The sequence below is a fragment of the Manacus candei genome, unplaced genomic scaffold (genome assembly GCF_025592945.1).
Source record: "Manacus candei isolate 608988 ecotype Guabito, Panama unplaced genomic scaffold, ASM2559294v1 h1tg000034l, whole genome shotgun sequence".
NCBI classification, from domain to species: domain Eukaryota; kingdom Metazoa; phylum Chordata; class Aves; order Passeriformes; family Pipridae; genus Manacus; species Manacus candei.
In genome coordinates this window covers 6,190,617-6,206,095 of record NW_026138082.1, presented here as the reverse complement: position 1 = coordinate 6,206,095, position 15,479 = coordinate 6,190,617, and the positions used below count along the sequence as shown (strand labels likewise).

The 15,479-nt window shown below is 39.4% G+C and overlaps 1 protein-coding gene across 1 annotated transcript in view; it reads left to right on the top strand.

Annotated features, from left to right (window-relative positions):
* CENPW (centromere protein W) overlaps positions 1–15,216 on the top strand; it is a 234,846-nt gene extending 219,630 nt beyond the window's left edge. Inside the window, exon 4 of the transcript XR_007905262.1 lies at positions 15,203–15,216. The gene's annotated coding sequence lies outside the window, so the exon portion shown is untranslated. The remainder of the gene's footprint in view (positions 1–15,202) is intronic.
* The last annotated feature ends 263 nt before the right edge of the window (positions 15,217–15,479 follow it).

Genomic DNA, 15,479 nt, shown 5'->3' with positions numbered 1-15,479 from the left:
AAGTTTGTGGTCTTCAGTGATAGGGTCTGGCTATAAAAACACACTTAAGACAATGTAATATAAAGCAAGACGCAAGCACAGACTCTAAAACAAAACAATCTAATAATATATTATGAAGCAAAAGTAAATTCTAGTCCTTCCAGCAATAATTAGCACAGAAAGAATAAATTTCCCACCCAACAGAGGCATCCCTGGGGGGAAAGGAAGGCAGGTTCAACCCATCAGTCAACCCCAGGAGTTTTAATGGAAATCTTTCAATTTTCTCCCCATTTCCAATTTCCTTTTATACTATTTTTTAGGTTTTAGGTGAGATTTGAGTGACTTTAGTCATAAGTGCTAAATTTGGGGCATTGTCCTCAGCATCTATTTTTTCTTAATGGACAAATTGGCACAGGCCAAAAGTGTTACCATGGTCCTTTCCAGCAGGATATTTGCAAATAGTGGCCATGACGTTTCCACACCACACCATTCTTCAATGCATCCAGGTGTTTGTCAATTCTTGGGGAACTTTGTGAGGAATTGTGACCTTAAAATACCAGAGAAGAGGCGGCAGAAGTCTCTTTTTTTCATCCAGGAAGCAACAGCTGTTTTTCTTCTGTAATTTTGTTTTAAATTTTAGCTTTACCTATTATTCCATACTCACTTTCCAGAATATTTCTTTCACTGTTTTGGTATATCTCACTTTCCAGAAGATTTGATTTTCATTCTAGTATAAGAGGAAAATATCTTCAGAAATCACCAAAGGAATGATCAGCATACTCTGGTCACCCCTTTTGTTGATTGCTTTTCACAAAGCCAGATGCTATTTAAGTCTTCAAATCTTTTTTTTTTCTTAATGAATTTCATTAATTACTTAATCCTTGCTGTGAGAAAATTTAAGATTTTTACTTCTTTAACCTGGAATTCATATATGATTTGCTTATTTTAGACCATCTAAAGTGGAGAATTCTAAGGTTCAGAGGATTCCTTCCACAAATCAAATTTTTCCTCTTTCTTTGCCTTTTTTTTTTTTACATCTAGAGTTTCTGGGTAATGGTCCTGAGATATCTGTCTGAGTTATGGTATGGATTTGAGATATATATAAGGCTGAAGCACTGTCTGAAACTAAGTGCCACAGGAAAGACCGTTTATAACGTGAGAACACACTGCATCATTGAAAGAGGCCAATTCATTTCCCTTCTTCAAGGTAAGCCATGAATTCCAGATTGTCAACTTCCTCACAAAGGAGCAGAAGTAAATTGTTAACTCAGAAGAGGTCTCAAATGGTTCCAAATTTCACTGCTACTTTGGCTGGATGCTCATCACTGCCAAATTCTAAATACTCTGAATGCCAGCCATCACCATCACGAAAAACACGAGTGTGGTTCATTGCTTCCACCAATGCATTTCTCTTTGGGATTACAGAGCATCCCTTATGGATCACTGTTTAATCTCAGCAGCTTTCTGCCATGTCAACTGTGCTAAAACTTTCCTACATCTCTGGCAAGGTTTGTCTCTCTGTATTTGAATGAGTAATGTCAATGGAGTTCTGAAGAGCAAATGACATGATGGTAAAAAAGAAAATAAAACAATATCTCTGAATGACTTTCAGGAAAAGAAAATTTTTATTACTTCCATATTTAGTGTTACATCTGCTTTCTTCAGAGGACAGCATCAATGCCAATAACAAGTATGCTAATTACTATTTAGGCCATAGCTTCAAGTCTTTAGGTAATGTCGAATAATTCTTTGGTTCAGTCAGGAAATTTGCTAAGACATGTTTCTCCAAACTGCTGCCAAATGCAATGTCTGTTTTTAATACTTTAAAAATAAACCAGATTTGCACTTTTAAATGACCACAATTTTACAGCTCCTTTTGGACTCCTATGCAGCATTTGACTTTATCCCACCTCATGCTTTCTCCTTCCAGCCATCAGGCTCACTCATTTATTCTTCAGGGTAACACTGAAGATCACAGTCCTGGGAGAATATTGCTATACCATGTTATGGACTTTGATTTAATGTATCAGTGGGAGCAGAGGGGTGGTGGTGGTGGAGCCATTCACTTTCAAGGACTCTGAGTGAAATCTGAGAAAAGAAATAAGAAAAATTTGTCCATGAAAGACAAACACAGAAAGTGAGGAATAATTTCTCTAACATATAGAAAAAATTACAGAGAACTTCATGCTTGATTAAGTGGAGACACCATTACTTTGAAACTGAACAGACTGGTTTCAGTTTGAAGTGAGGATCACAGCAGAATGATGACATCTAATAAAATTACTTTTTTTTATGATGCTCTACAGCTGTAATCAGTCAGTAAAAATCAATAGATCACACTGATCTCTGTGTGTCCTTAGCTCTTCTCCAATTTTGGTGGCAGTCTTCAGTGCAGTCCTAAACTATTCACATCAGCTGCTGTTGCTAGAAAAAGAAAGATGAATTCCCACTTATTTTAAAAGTCAGAATGTCAGAAGAAAAGATAGGTTGCTTTGAAATACCACCTTAACATATGAAATACTGCTTGAGGTTTTCTCAAGCAAGAAAGGCCAGAGCAACATGTTCCCTCAGGAGAGAGGGGCTATAATTATTAAAGACCACAAGCCACTTTTGGTGTCTCTGAACTGTTTTGGTGCTTTCTTTCCCAATGGTTTTCTATTTTGAATAGTTCTATCTGCTGAAATCTGTGAAAAAAAAATGTTTAAGGAACATCTTAGCAGCATATACATTCAATTTTAAAACTGATTCAGGAAATCCCACTTATATATTCCATTCAAACTGGTATTTCAGAATTTTTCCTGAATGTAGTCTGTTCTTTCAAGTCCAAACTTTTCCCAAATTGTTCTTTTACCCCCATGAAGGTATCTCTGGAAATACTGGTGGTGAATGCAAGGACATAAGAACAGCCTAAGAACGACCATACTGAGTCAAAAGTTCATCCAAACCAGCATCCTGTCACCAAGAATGATGTTAGAATTTAATACAACAAGACTCTAGAAATATTTCCCCAGTGTTCTCAGGGCCTTCAGTAACTTGTGGCTTAGGGACTTCCTGAGCCACAAGTAAGGTTTTTGATTTTCATGACACTGGGTTGAGTCATTGTGGAACTTCTCTTCCATACCTTTGTCCCTGAATGGGTAAACTGTTACCATTCATAATATACTGCACCAAGGAATGGTCACCTGTGCCTCCTGGGAAGGAACACCCTTTATTATTTGTTTCAAATCTTCCAGTTGGGACCACTGACACAGAAATGTCATGAGTAAGAAGCATAAAACAATGCTGTGGTGGCTCAAAATGCCATTGGCAGTATTGGCCTGTCAGAAGTTCTTTATCCAGAGCATTTGGGAGATAGTTTCTTTAGGTTACTTGCTACAGTTGCATCTGCCCACACATTCAGCCTCTGGAGACTGTAGCAAGAAAACAGTGTACAGACTGTAAATTTAAATTCCTCCTGTAAGCCCCAATTATCTTGAGAATAATGTTTTATCATAAATAGCATTTTATTTCCAAAACCTCAGAACTCAGAAAATGGAAACAAAAGTCAATACTACCATCTTGTTTCTCATTCCCAACAGACTTTTTAATGGTCTCATGTGAATCCAGAAGACAAAACTCCCATTTTTACAAGATCCTTGGCCACCTCAAATCTGAATGTTGTTCTGCTGAGCATCATAAGTAGATTAATGTTTTACATATTTCCTGATTTGAAAAGTCAAATCTCAATTAAATATAATATTATTGATTAAAAAAATGAAAATGCCAGGGAACAGAATTCCCTGAAACCAGTTTGACATTCCCACTTGCTCTGTTACTTATGGATCATAAGCTAAGTGTCTATCCCTATGGGTTGCCCAAGAAAGAAAAGGCTTTCTCAAAGAAAAAGACATGTAGATGTGGTGCTTAGTGGTGGACCTGGCAGCGTTAGATTGATGGCCAGACTTGATCTCAAAGATGTTTTCCAGCCTTAATGTTTCTACGGTTCTGTGATAAGTATCTTGAAAGACTATAGGACATTGCCCAGTGCTGAAATTTGACGACACTACGTGCAGCCAAGAAAGGACTTGTTTCCTTCGATGACAAGCTTTATCTGTTGTTCATGACAATAACTTATGTGGGATGGCCTTCAAGTATCTTATTCTTCTGTGCTTTTCTTAGAGTTGTCCTTTGCCAACTTCTCAATTTTTATGTCTACTCTCCACAGATATAACTTACTAGTGAGAATTTGGTTCAAGCAGATATTTTTAAATAACAAAGTTGCATTACGTGTAAATTTTCCAGGTTGGGCCTATTTTGACATGGGATTATGCTTTCTGCTTCTATACTTTTTATCATTATCATATTCAAAGACCAAAAACAAGTTGAAGGGAAAAGATGAAAATCTGTCTTGTAAAGACATTTCATACAAAAGGTTTCATTTCACAAGAAAAAAACACCAATATGCCCATACAAATCTCTTGTGGCCAAAGGGAGTTGCATAGACATACCCGAAGACAAAATAAGACACATTCTATTTATTTCAGATGTTGCCAAAAAGAGCTGCAAAGCTGAGGGTTGAGATCAACTGGTAAGTTTACCACTTTTAAAATGACAGAACAAAGAACTGAGAAAACAATACTTTTTGAAATGTTTATTTTAAAAACATTCAGTTTTGAAAATATTATTCACTATATTAATTTTCAAATGTGATTGCCCGAAGATGCTCAGAGCTTGAAAGACAGCTCAGCTGCCTTAACGCTTAATAAAGGCATTTAGACTTTCAATCCTTTACAATTTATATTAATTCAAAATATGCACATACATGATATAAAATAGAACATGTTGCAGCTTTCCCCAAAACAGAGCAACTGAGTGTTACTGTAAGAACTAATATACAGACAAAATCTCATTGTTCATTATCACATAGATTTGAAAATATGTCTTTTTTTATTCTTATTGTTTCATAATGCCTTTGAAGATGTCCTGATTTCAGCTGGAATACAGTAAGTTTTTTTTCCTAATAGCTGGTACAGTGTTGTGTTTTTGATTTAGGATAAAAGGAATGTTGATAACACACTGATGTTTTAGTTGTTGTTCATCAGTGCTCACACAGACTCAAGGACTCCTTGCTGCCCTGCTGTCAAGGACACTGGGGGTGCGCCAGAAGTTGGGAGGGGACACAGCCAGGACAGCTGATCCCAACTGGCAGAAGGGATATTCATACTGTATGGTGTCATCCCATAAATCATGGAGGGGTGTTGGCTTGGGGCAATGGCTGCTGCTCGGGGACTGGGTGAACGTTGGTCAGTAGGCAGCGTACAATTGCATTTTGCACCACCTAATTTGTATATTCTTTTTATCGTAATTATTGTTATTTTCCTTTTCTTTTCTGTCCTATTAAACTGCCTTTATCTCAACCACAAATTTTACCTTTTTTCACACCGTGGGGAGGGTGAAGGAATGGCTGTGAGGTGTTTAGCTGCCTGCTGGGTTAAACCACAACAGAAAATTAAATAAATTGATTGATGTTGTCTGCTATTCATTAGAGTATACTTGGGTTTTGTCTTTCACCATTTGATAGAAAGAGAATACATACTTGTATGTGTTTCTTATTGTGTGTCATATAGAACTGAATGTTCCAAATCCAGCATTTTAGTAGGGTTCATTCTTTCCATAAAACTGTGAACACTAGAGACAATTATGTGTGGCTTTTTTCAGGTCTTGAAAGTTTACATTGTTGAGGAAAAGTTGAGGTGGGAATGTTGTCGTTAAAGAGCAGGTGATTGCTAGAAAGCACTGCCCCAAATGATGTCTCTACCCTTTTTCTGTGTTCATTGAAGTCCCATTTTCTTAAATAATTTGTCTTGAGTAGCCATCTGAGCCTTCCTGAAGAGTCACACACAACTGCATTTCATACTTCTCAGGTATTTGGGCTACTTCCCCACACATACAGCTGAGACAGCCTGACTTTGCCTTCTTGTACCCCATTCAGTATTTGCTTACTTATTTACTTAGCAATTAATCCTTACTTCGGTCATGAGCAATTAGTGGTTTGGAGTGCTGCACTACCCATATACCAGGTCTAAAACGTTTTGATGTATTCTGGATTTTTTAGGGTTAGATATGCAGCATTTGAAAAATAGTCTTTGACAGCTCTAGCTCTTCCAGCACAAGAGGTTGAAGTTGAAGTAGCAAGGGTAACTATTGCCTGCGAAGAGTCTATTGTGTTGGAAGAGTGTTTGGGCCTCTAGATATCTGTTTCTGTGACTACTGCATACGAAAGGCATGACAGGGAGAGAGAGTGAGACCTGAGAGAAAACGTTCTTCCCTTTCGGCCAAAATCATCTTCAGCCCCCATCCACACCTATGTGCCACAACAGACTGCCGGTGTGTCACTCCAGTCTCCCCAAACAGTAGTTTGGTAAAAAAAATGCTAGTGTAATTTAACACAACATGTCACCCAGCCCTGATCCAGCATGGAGATAGAATTATCTACCAACTCCGCAGAGAGAAAGTCCTCTCATCACTGGCAGACAGCCAGAGATAGCTTGGCGTGTGGCTTCCTGTGTCTACTTTAGTTTGGTGACAGAAAGAGCCCACAAAGTCCACTGCTGCCCCATCCTAGCCCATACATAACAAAAAAGACTTGGTTCGATTCCTTGCAGGCAAAATAAAAGTGGTTCCAAAGAACTGTGGTGCTGAGCCCAACATACTTGTTACTGAAACCCTAAGCACTTTGCAACACCATGAACACATGCAGTCTCTGAGCAGCTAGAGGCATGGTAGACTTCCTGGCAATGGTACTTGCAGCACTCACAAAGCCAATGGCAAGTAATTTAAACACATTTTATTTCAAAGATGAACAAATTTAGATAGAAGTCTAGTTAAAGTTAGAAATGCATATATACATATATATGAATTGTCTAAACTATGCACTTTCTACTGTTCTTTTTTTCCTCATCTTTTATCCCCCTGTTGTTTCTAATTGGAAATGGATGAAACTGTGCTCACATCTGCATATGGAGATCAGTGCATTTAAGTAAGCTAAAATTCCAAAACGAGATAGACTTTCCCTGTTTAGACTCAAAGGCCATTTAGAAATTTGGCACACTGTACACTGTTTTGCCCCAGTCCTGCTTAGCATCAAGCCCAAGGGAAGCCAAGTGTCTTTGTCTGAGATCGTCCCTCTGCTTAAAGCTAAGCAGGACCTGTGAAGTAAGCTCTGAATCTTTGTGGTTTACTTTCTTTTATAAGGTGAAATAACTATGTAATTATGTAATAATTACATGACAGTAAGCTGAAATTAGAGAAAAAAAATATTGCTGAATAACTGAATGTAATTATGCAGCTTTACACAGCTAGTAGAATCTGTTGGGATCGTGTGTCAATCTAGGCAGTTGCTCCTCCCTGGTAATAGTATAATCTCACTAAATTAAACTCCCAGCTTGGATGACAGATCAATCATGTATTTATGTGGTAATGATATAGTAATAATTACCACATCTATGTATGGAAGGTATAGTGTGCAACCAGTTCAAGTCCTACCAGACACAAGAATTTGAAGATTGCTCATATAATACTGCTGTTCCGTAGCTGAAACTTAGATTCTCTAGGTTTCTAACAGCTTCTAACATCACTGCATGTTTGGAAAGAAGGAGGCACTCCTTCCTTCTGCATAAGAACATAACCTTACTTATTATTATGAATCAGAAAAACATTATGTCCTGCAGATGTCATTACATTTCACTGCTTTCTTTGTGTTTTAGCATAAGAGAGCTGAGAGAATGTAGACAATGGATGAGATTCCTGAGGGCCATGTGTCTTCATAAAGATGTGCAAAACAATATTACTGTACTCAGTATGACAAGGAACACTAATTTTCTAGTTTTCTAATTTTAAGAAATTATTATAAGAAATTGGGAACAGAAAGCACAGACAACATGCTCAACTCAACTCTTACTTCAGCAGCTTCTCCTCCTTCATTCTCTACCTCCTGGACTTTGTTCCTTCACCCCTTCTTACTATATTTCTATCATGGTCAATGCTACTTCTTACCCCTGTGTCTGAAGCCAGTATTTCTGGATGGCAGTAGCAGCAGAGGTGGTACCCAAAGACTTATCCCACTGGAGCTACCCCTTCACAGACCAGCCTGATGGATGCTGCTTTCACCCAGCTTTTTCTGTGGATGTACTGGGATGCCTCCACACCACAAGCCTCTGAGTGCAACAGGAGCATTTTGGCATCTTCCAAAGCATTTAACTTCGTTGTGTTTGGCCTCATGACACACAGATAAGAAACACAGCCAGAATGCATGGCTTCTGCTCCGTAATTTAGCATAAAATCACATTTAGTCTCCTCGCTTTTACAAAACCAAGCTGAAATGACAAAGCCTACCTCTGTGTCTTATAAGAAAATAAGGCTATAGGAATACAACAAGAGGGCCGTAACTTCTCAATTTGGGCACTCCTTGCACCAAAATGGGGATATTGCTAACTTCCAACCAGAGAGGAAAGACTTCCAACCAATCTCAAGGCCTGAGCCATTCTCTGACTGTGTGTGTAGGAAATGTATCTAGTTAAAACCTTACCTTCAAGGCTATCATAAAGGTTTTGAAATCCTCTTGTCACTCCCTTTCCTTTTCTTCTGTATTACAAAATTGCTACTATCACAAAAAGTGGAAACACTCCCAAAAGTCACTGCATTTGCAAGGAAGAACATTTCCACAGGAGATTTACATATTGAACATGTAAAAGCTAAATTACCTCTCTAGATGATTGTGAATTTCCTCACATAGGGAAAAATAATCTTTTTCCTCTATAAGCTATTAGTTGCTCCAGAACTTGTTGGTAGAATGAAAGGTCTGTGAATTGCAAAACAAGATCAGGTTATTTCAAGGAAAGAGAGACATCCTATAGCAAGAGCATGAGATGTTAAAACACTTAGGAGAGACATAATATGGAGAACAGGAAGAAAGACACATCAATTTCAGAGAGAAGAGGAAGTTTTGGAGGGTGAATTTAGATGTGGGAAAGAGGTAAGAGATTGTGTGGGGGCAAGGATCTGAAAGATTTCAGGCATGGATTTTCCTGGCATAAAAATTTTCAAATTGCTCAATTTCCTTCTTTCCCTCTGGACACGCCAAATCCAAAGCAAGACAACCGTAACCCTGTCCTTTCCTGCCATTTTGGTGCTGCGGCAGAGGCAGTCCTATCTACAGGTTGTGAATTGGGAAATCTAGGCTTTCAATGACCTAGGAGGAAAACTAACCCAAATACCCAAACTGAAATATGAATGCAGAGGAAATCTGTTTCGTGACTGCTTGGTCTTTCTGGCTCAGGGAAACATCACTCTTGTGTTCTTCATTTGAGTTCCTGAGTTAGTGCTCTCTGCACAGAACTGAAAAACTATGAGTTTTATTCCCAACAGTGGTAATGGTTTTTTTCATTTTGTGCTATTAATTTTACTTCTGTTTCTCCATATATGAAACTTCACTTAGATTAATTCCCAGCCTCCCAATTATGTTTCACTGACATTTTCTCTTCAAGATGTCATTTTCTTCAACTATATGAAGTATGTTTTTGTAAATAACTGACCTCACATCAATTTTCTAATAATTTTTTTCTTTTACACTGAGTTTTCAGTAAGTAAAGGAAAATTTCTAAGATAACATTTTACCTAATTAAAAAAAAAAAATAAAAAATTTCAGGTCTTACAAGAGAACTCCAACATATCTAACACATTTTGAACTGTTTCTTGTGCAAATACTGTTAGCAAGAATGCAGAGAGATTATACATCTCTAAACATTCTAAAGGTGAAAAAGAATTTTTAAGAGTTGAAACATAGCAGCTACACAGGACTTTTATGATAAATATATACCTTCATGTATAATCATATAAAATAGCTTGCAATTGTGTTAATGTGTTGGCGTTTCTTTCTTTTAACAGGACAAATTAGTATGCATTTATTTAACCTGTCATTACATCATACTGTACATCAGTCACTATGCAATTACAAAGGTAATGGTTACCATGTAATACTGACAAAGCCACTGTTTGGCTCTTGTAATTGGTAGTCAGTAAAATGCATTTTCCACATGATGAATGAAGTAGCCAGCAAAGCAGTCAATGCTGCATGAGATTTGCCAGAACAAAGATTAGTTTTAGAGTCCTGCATGAGCTTGAGCATACAATAGTGTGTCTGTTTCTTGTTTTTTCAGTTCTGTTACAAAACTCTATAGAGTCAGTTCACCAGAGGAGAGCAGTAAAGGGAAAAGGAACGTATTTTGGGGCAGAGAGGGGAGGAAAGGGGAGGAAAGAAACTCAAAGGATGAAATTTGCCATGTGTAAAGGTCAGTCCAAGACCCAGGTCAGTCTTAAATCACATTATTTTAATTTAAACCTCTTCTCTTTCTGCAGCAGCTCAGCTATTGGCTGCGGTTCCTTGACAGGGCCATGGATGCTAAGACCAAAGTGAGCCATTAGTAAGTTGGAGCTGATGCAACATGCAGTCAGGATATCTTCTGCAGGGGCATTTATCTCTCTTCCAAATAGATGAAGACGGTCTACCTTTAATTAACAGTCAAACTTGGCAATCTTCCTCCTGTCACCTCTTATAAATCTGCTCCTGCAAACAAATAAATCCTCTTGGAATCTTTAGGCATTTGTGGGGGTCCGAATTCATACTTTTCACACATACAAGGTAATTCCTTGAGAAAATACTGGGATGCTGTAAAATATATTGAAGAACCAGCTGCATGGAAGGATTTGGTCTTTTGTCTTGAATTACACAAACTTAATTAGTGAAAATTATTGATGCTGCAGTGATTTCCATCTTTTGAATAGTTATTTGTGTCAAGTTTCAGAAGTATTTAGGAATCAAATTCCTAATTCAAAGTATGTGTTGCAAGCCTAATTGGATAAGTCTGATTTTTACCTAAAATCCATGGGAGTGAGGCATTTTCTGAAATACCTCTTGCTGCTCTGTGACCCACTGAGCCCAGCACCTGTATCACCTGGTGTGCCATTACTAGCGAGGCATTCAGAGACTTTCCTTAGGGTTCCTCTCAGCTTCCCGAAGGAGCAGTTTCACCAAGAGATCAGGACATTGAAAGTCATAAAATAGGTGCACATTGGAAGCATGGAAGCTGGCATGCTAACAAAACCACTTTCTGCTCCTGTGCTGCAGTGCTGTAAAAGACTTCACACTCACCGTAAAGAGAAAAAAGCTGTGTGTTACAGAGCACCAGTCACTTCTCACAGAGACAAGCTGTAAGCCATGAAGTCTACTTTTCTAATCCTCAGACTTTCTATAGTATAAAACAGAGGACAAGTTCTAGTCCTAAAAGGATCAAAAAGGCACAGCTCAAGTTTCCCCTGGCAGCAAGTTAAGCCTCCACTGGTTCTGTCAAACTGCAACCTGAGCTCTGCCGTTTGGGCTCAGCTACCCAAAGCATTACCCCAATTAGGACAAAACTAAGTGAGCAGGAGAAGAGAAACACCTCTCATATGTCCCCTTTCACAGGGCCTATGGAAATGCCTGACTCTATGAACTGTTTTTAATTGGCTCTTTCTTTCATCTCTCACATTTTGCAGAAAAGCAAAGAATATGAACAGCTTTGGGGAAAGAGGGAGTTTGGAAAATTAAAATTCAATGTTTGGATTTTGTCTAGAACTAGTGCATATTAATAGGGTTTTTTGAATACGTATTTAATGGCATTTCAGTATTATGCATTAAGACTCCATTTATACGCACGCTGAAAACAGCGTGTCTTTTAACAACACCAAACTGCTATTGGCAGTACCTCTTCTGAGCTATTTGCTTGAATTATTTCTTCAGTAAATCTTTAGAAATGTCCACTTAAACAGTAAGAGTCATAAATATCTCCTGGAAGTAATAAAATACAACAGAATTTTGGAAGTCATAATTTTAATGGATAAAACTGTGCTATAAAAGAAGAGCCTCTGGGACTGAGGCTAAAGTAAAATTTATCTAAGTGAGCTGTGATGATAATCCATCTGCAAGTGATAAATTATCTTATGTCCCAGGTGTGACATATTATCCAAAGGGTGCCTAGTGATTAAGGACACAAAGGTATAGATGTGGCAGAGGTCCAAGAAAGCCCCAAGCAATTAGAGGTGACTGGAAATTGTCAGCAATTGCTCTGTTTGATAGTTTTCTCTGTGCTCAGATTTGCCAAGGCATACATTCCCCAGTGTCTCTGACCGGGTTCAGGGGCACAGTGGCAGGACCCATTGGACAGTAGCTCTGGGCAGGATGCTTACAGCCTTTTCAGCAAGGTACTGTGACACCCCTCTCAGGCTTCTGCTAAAGTTAGGGGGCGAGGCCAACACTTAGGAAAAAAAAAGACCAAAAAAATCCAAACAACAAAAAAACCACCTGGGAATGTTTATTTTAAAGTGCATAAATAGGAATATTTTTGTTTGGTTATAAGTAGAAAAAAAAACATAAAAGAAAGTCCTTTCTATTCTAAAGAAAACAAAAGTAATTCTTGGAAATGCTGAATTGCATTGTGGTATCATAATAAACTGCTGTGATTCTGAAAGGTCTTTCGAAAAGGCCAGCACAGTTCCCATAAATTAACAGCAATAAAATCTTTAGCCAGCAGGCAATCAGGGTTTGTTGGACTGCATACCCAAATCAGTCCATACTGTTATACAAACTGATTATGTTTCAAAGAGTAAAAATGGAGAGCTGTTAATGGTAGCAAGCATGTTTGCATAACTTGGTGTCACCGGAGAAATCAGAGACAAGCTCCTGAGATTCCCTTATTTGCAGAGATGAACTGCTCACACACTGAAAACCTGAGACCATGCACCGGACGAGCCGCACTGCTCCCAGAGTAGGCTGCTGCCTTGCCAGACAGCCAGGGTGAAAGCTTCATCTGGCTGATAACACACTCATTGCTGGAAGAGGTCAACTGGATTATTGGCATTATTCAGGGGCTGCAGTGGGAGTGGGAGAGCAGAGACATTTGGGGTTGCTCTCATCGGTTGAGAGCCTCTGGTATGAAGAAGGATGAAACTCACCTGGTGAATTAGAGGAAGCCATTGGGTTTGAAAACTGTGCTCTCCTTCACACCCAAACCCACACTGCTGCACAGGGCCAGGTCACGCAACATCCTTTGAAGCCCTCCCTGTGCACCATGTCCAACATGAGCCCAGCCATTAGAAAATCAGCTTCAATGAAAATTAAAAGATCAAGAGCCAGTAATTTCATCCTTCCTCCAGTCAGCTTACTCTAACAATCTTGAGAAATGAGACAGGCTGTGGTGGGGAGAAGGAGACTAGCAGAAAAGGATTGGGTACCCTGTGTCATATCAGAGCACTCTTGATTGCCACTCACACCCTAATATGGTTCAGCTGATGAAATGCAAAGGGTCTCTACAGAGGGTTCTACCTGAACCCAGTTTATCAGCATCCTTTTCATGTCAAGTTATTGTGACTCAGTGAAACAGGTGAGGGCCGGGTTACTGCAGAGGGCTAAGCAATCCTCTGGTGCTGCCAACGATGAGGTCACCATGCAGCAACATCCACCAAGCAGGGGAAAACCAAGACAAGCAGCTGAAGCCGCCATGTGAGAGCTGTGTGCAACCATCATTGCTGGCTCAGTGCCTTTGACCAGGTAGATACCCTTCTCACTTTGCCTCCATTTGCTGTATCTGTGGATGTTGTTTGTTCATTGTGGCAGTTTGATATGGAGATGCAGGGTTGCCAAAAAAATTATTGGGCTGGATATCAGACTTTCTCTGACAGAAGCAATGAAGATGGTCTACTAGATTGTTATGGAGGTTTCTTTTGGGATGCCTGAATAGCAACTGTGTCATACTGTTTATTTCAGCTCACATCTACCTGGATTCGTGCAAAACTTCTCTAAAGTGAGAAGACATAGATTTAGTGTGTAGACCACTCTATGGATAAGGAATTGACTGGATGGTCACACTAAAAGTGTTGTAAGCAAGGGCTCGATGTCCAACTGGAGACCAGTAACGAGGGGTGTTTCTCAGGGATCAGTATTGGAATCCATGGTATTTAACATCTTTGTTAGTGACATGGACAGCAGGACTGAGTGCACCCTCAGCCCCACCTCAAGTACCTTGTCTTGAGGCCTCTTCTCAAGTCCTGTGTGCAGTTTTGGGTGTCACAGTATGAGAAAGATATAAAGCTATTAGACAGTCTCCAAAAAGGGCTGCAAAGATTGTGAAAGTTCTTAGAGAGGAAGCCGTATGAGGAGGGGCTGAGGTCACTTGCCTTGTTCAGCCTGGAGGAGACTGAGGGGAGACCTCATCATGATCTACAGGTTCCTCACAAGGGGAAGTGAAGGGGCAGGCACTGATCTCTTTTCTGTGGTGACCAGTGACAAGACCAGAGGGAATGGCATAAGTCTGTGTCAGGGGAGGTAGCAATACCAACTGTGCTATTATAACCAACATTTGAACCTACATTCATAAACAGAGCTGACATTTGTGCCCAGGAGAGGCTGCTGACATATCATGCACACATGAGCCATATAGGTGTTTCTTCAGATTCTCACATGCTGGTTACAAAAGGCAAGTATCAAATCCAGACTGATACCACCTCCCTGCTTCTGTCATGTAGATGTAGCAGGTGGCTGGTGTGGTTGGGTACGTAACGTTTAGATGTCTTCAGTGCCCCAGAATTAGCCATGAGGCTTCACTAAAAGACTCCCTGAACCATAATATAAAAATAAAATGTTAAGCATTTGCTATACAAAAAAGGAAACAAAAAAAAAGGCTGTAGTTATAAATGTAATATGAGCTTACTGAGGTCCAGGCTGCCATGAACATCACTGCTGTAGGTTTTAACGTGCTTTGAAATAGAAACCATTAGCATCTCAGGTATAACCTTTCTAAATATACAGTGATATATAATCTTACTGCACAGACCATAGTATAAATCATTAATGTATTTTAGCACTTTTTGGAAGCATTGGAAGAAGGAATGCACTACTCTGCTCTCTGCCACAATCCACATTGCTACCGTGACCCCCATGAACATCATGTGACAGAAAGGGGCACAAATGGGGCAGAAGAATCCAGTCCCAGCAGTTTTCACTCTTTCAGGTTTTTTTTATTTTCACAGTCTGTGACCCTTCTCTCCTCCCACAAAACAAGCACTGGCAATAGGATCAACAAGCAGGGCACAAGCAGTTGAGGGGGCCCTTTCTTGTTAAGACCTCTGAAACTGCTTTTGGTATTTCATAAAGCTGGAAGTATGCAGCCAGAAGGTTGTGTTTCAGTACAATCACAGTAGTCTTGATTCCCGTAGTCCACTCTGGTGGTTTTGACAAAAAAGAGGAACAGAATAATCTGTCAGGTAGATCCAAAAATGTCCCAGGTCTGGTCCAAAACCAGATGCTCACAGCTAAGGGTCAGACTTTAAATCTGGTCCAGAACTGTGGACTGTGAAAAATGTGGTGTGATAGTTGGGAGGAATGTCTGTGTGACCCCTTGTAGGAGTATCCTGAAGCCACAAATCTCATT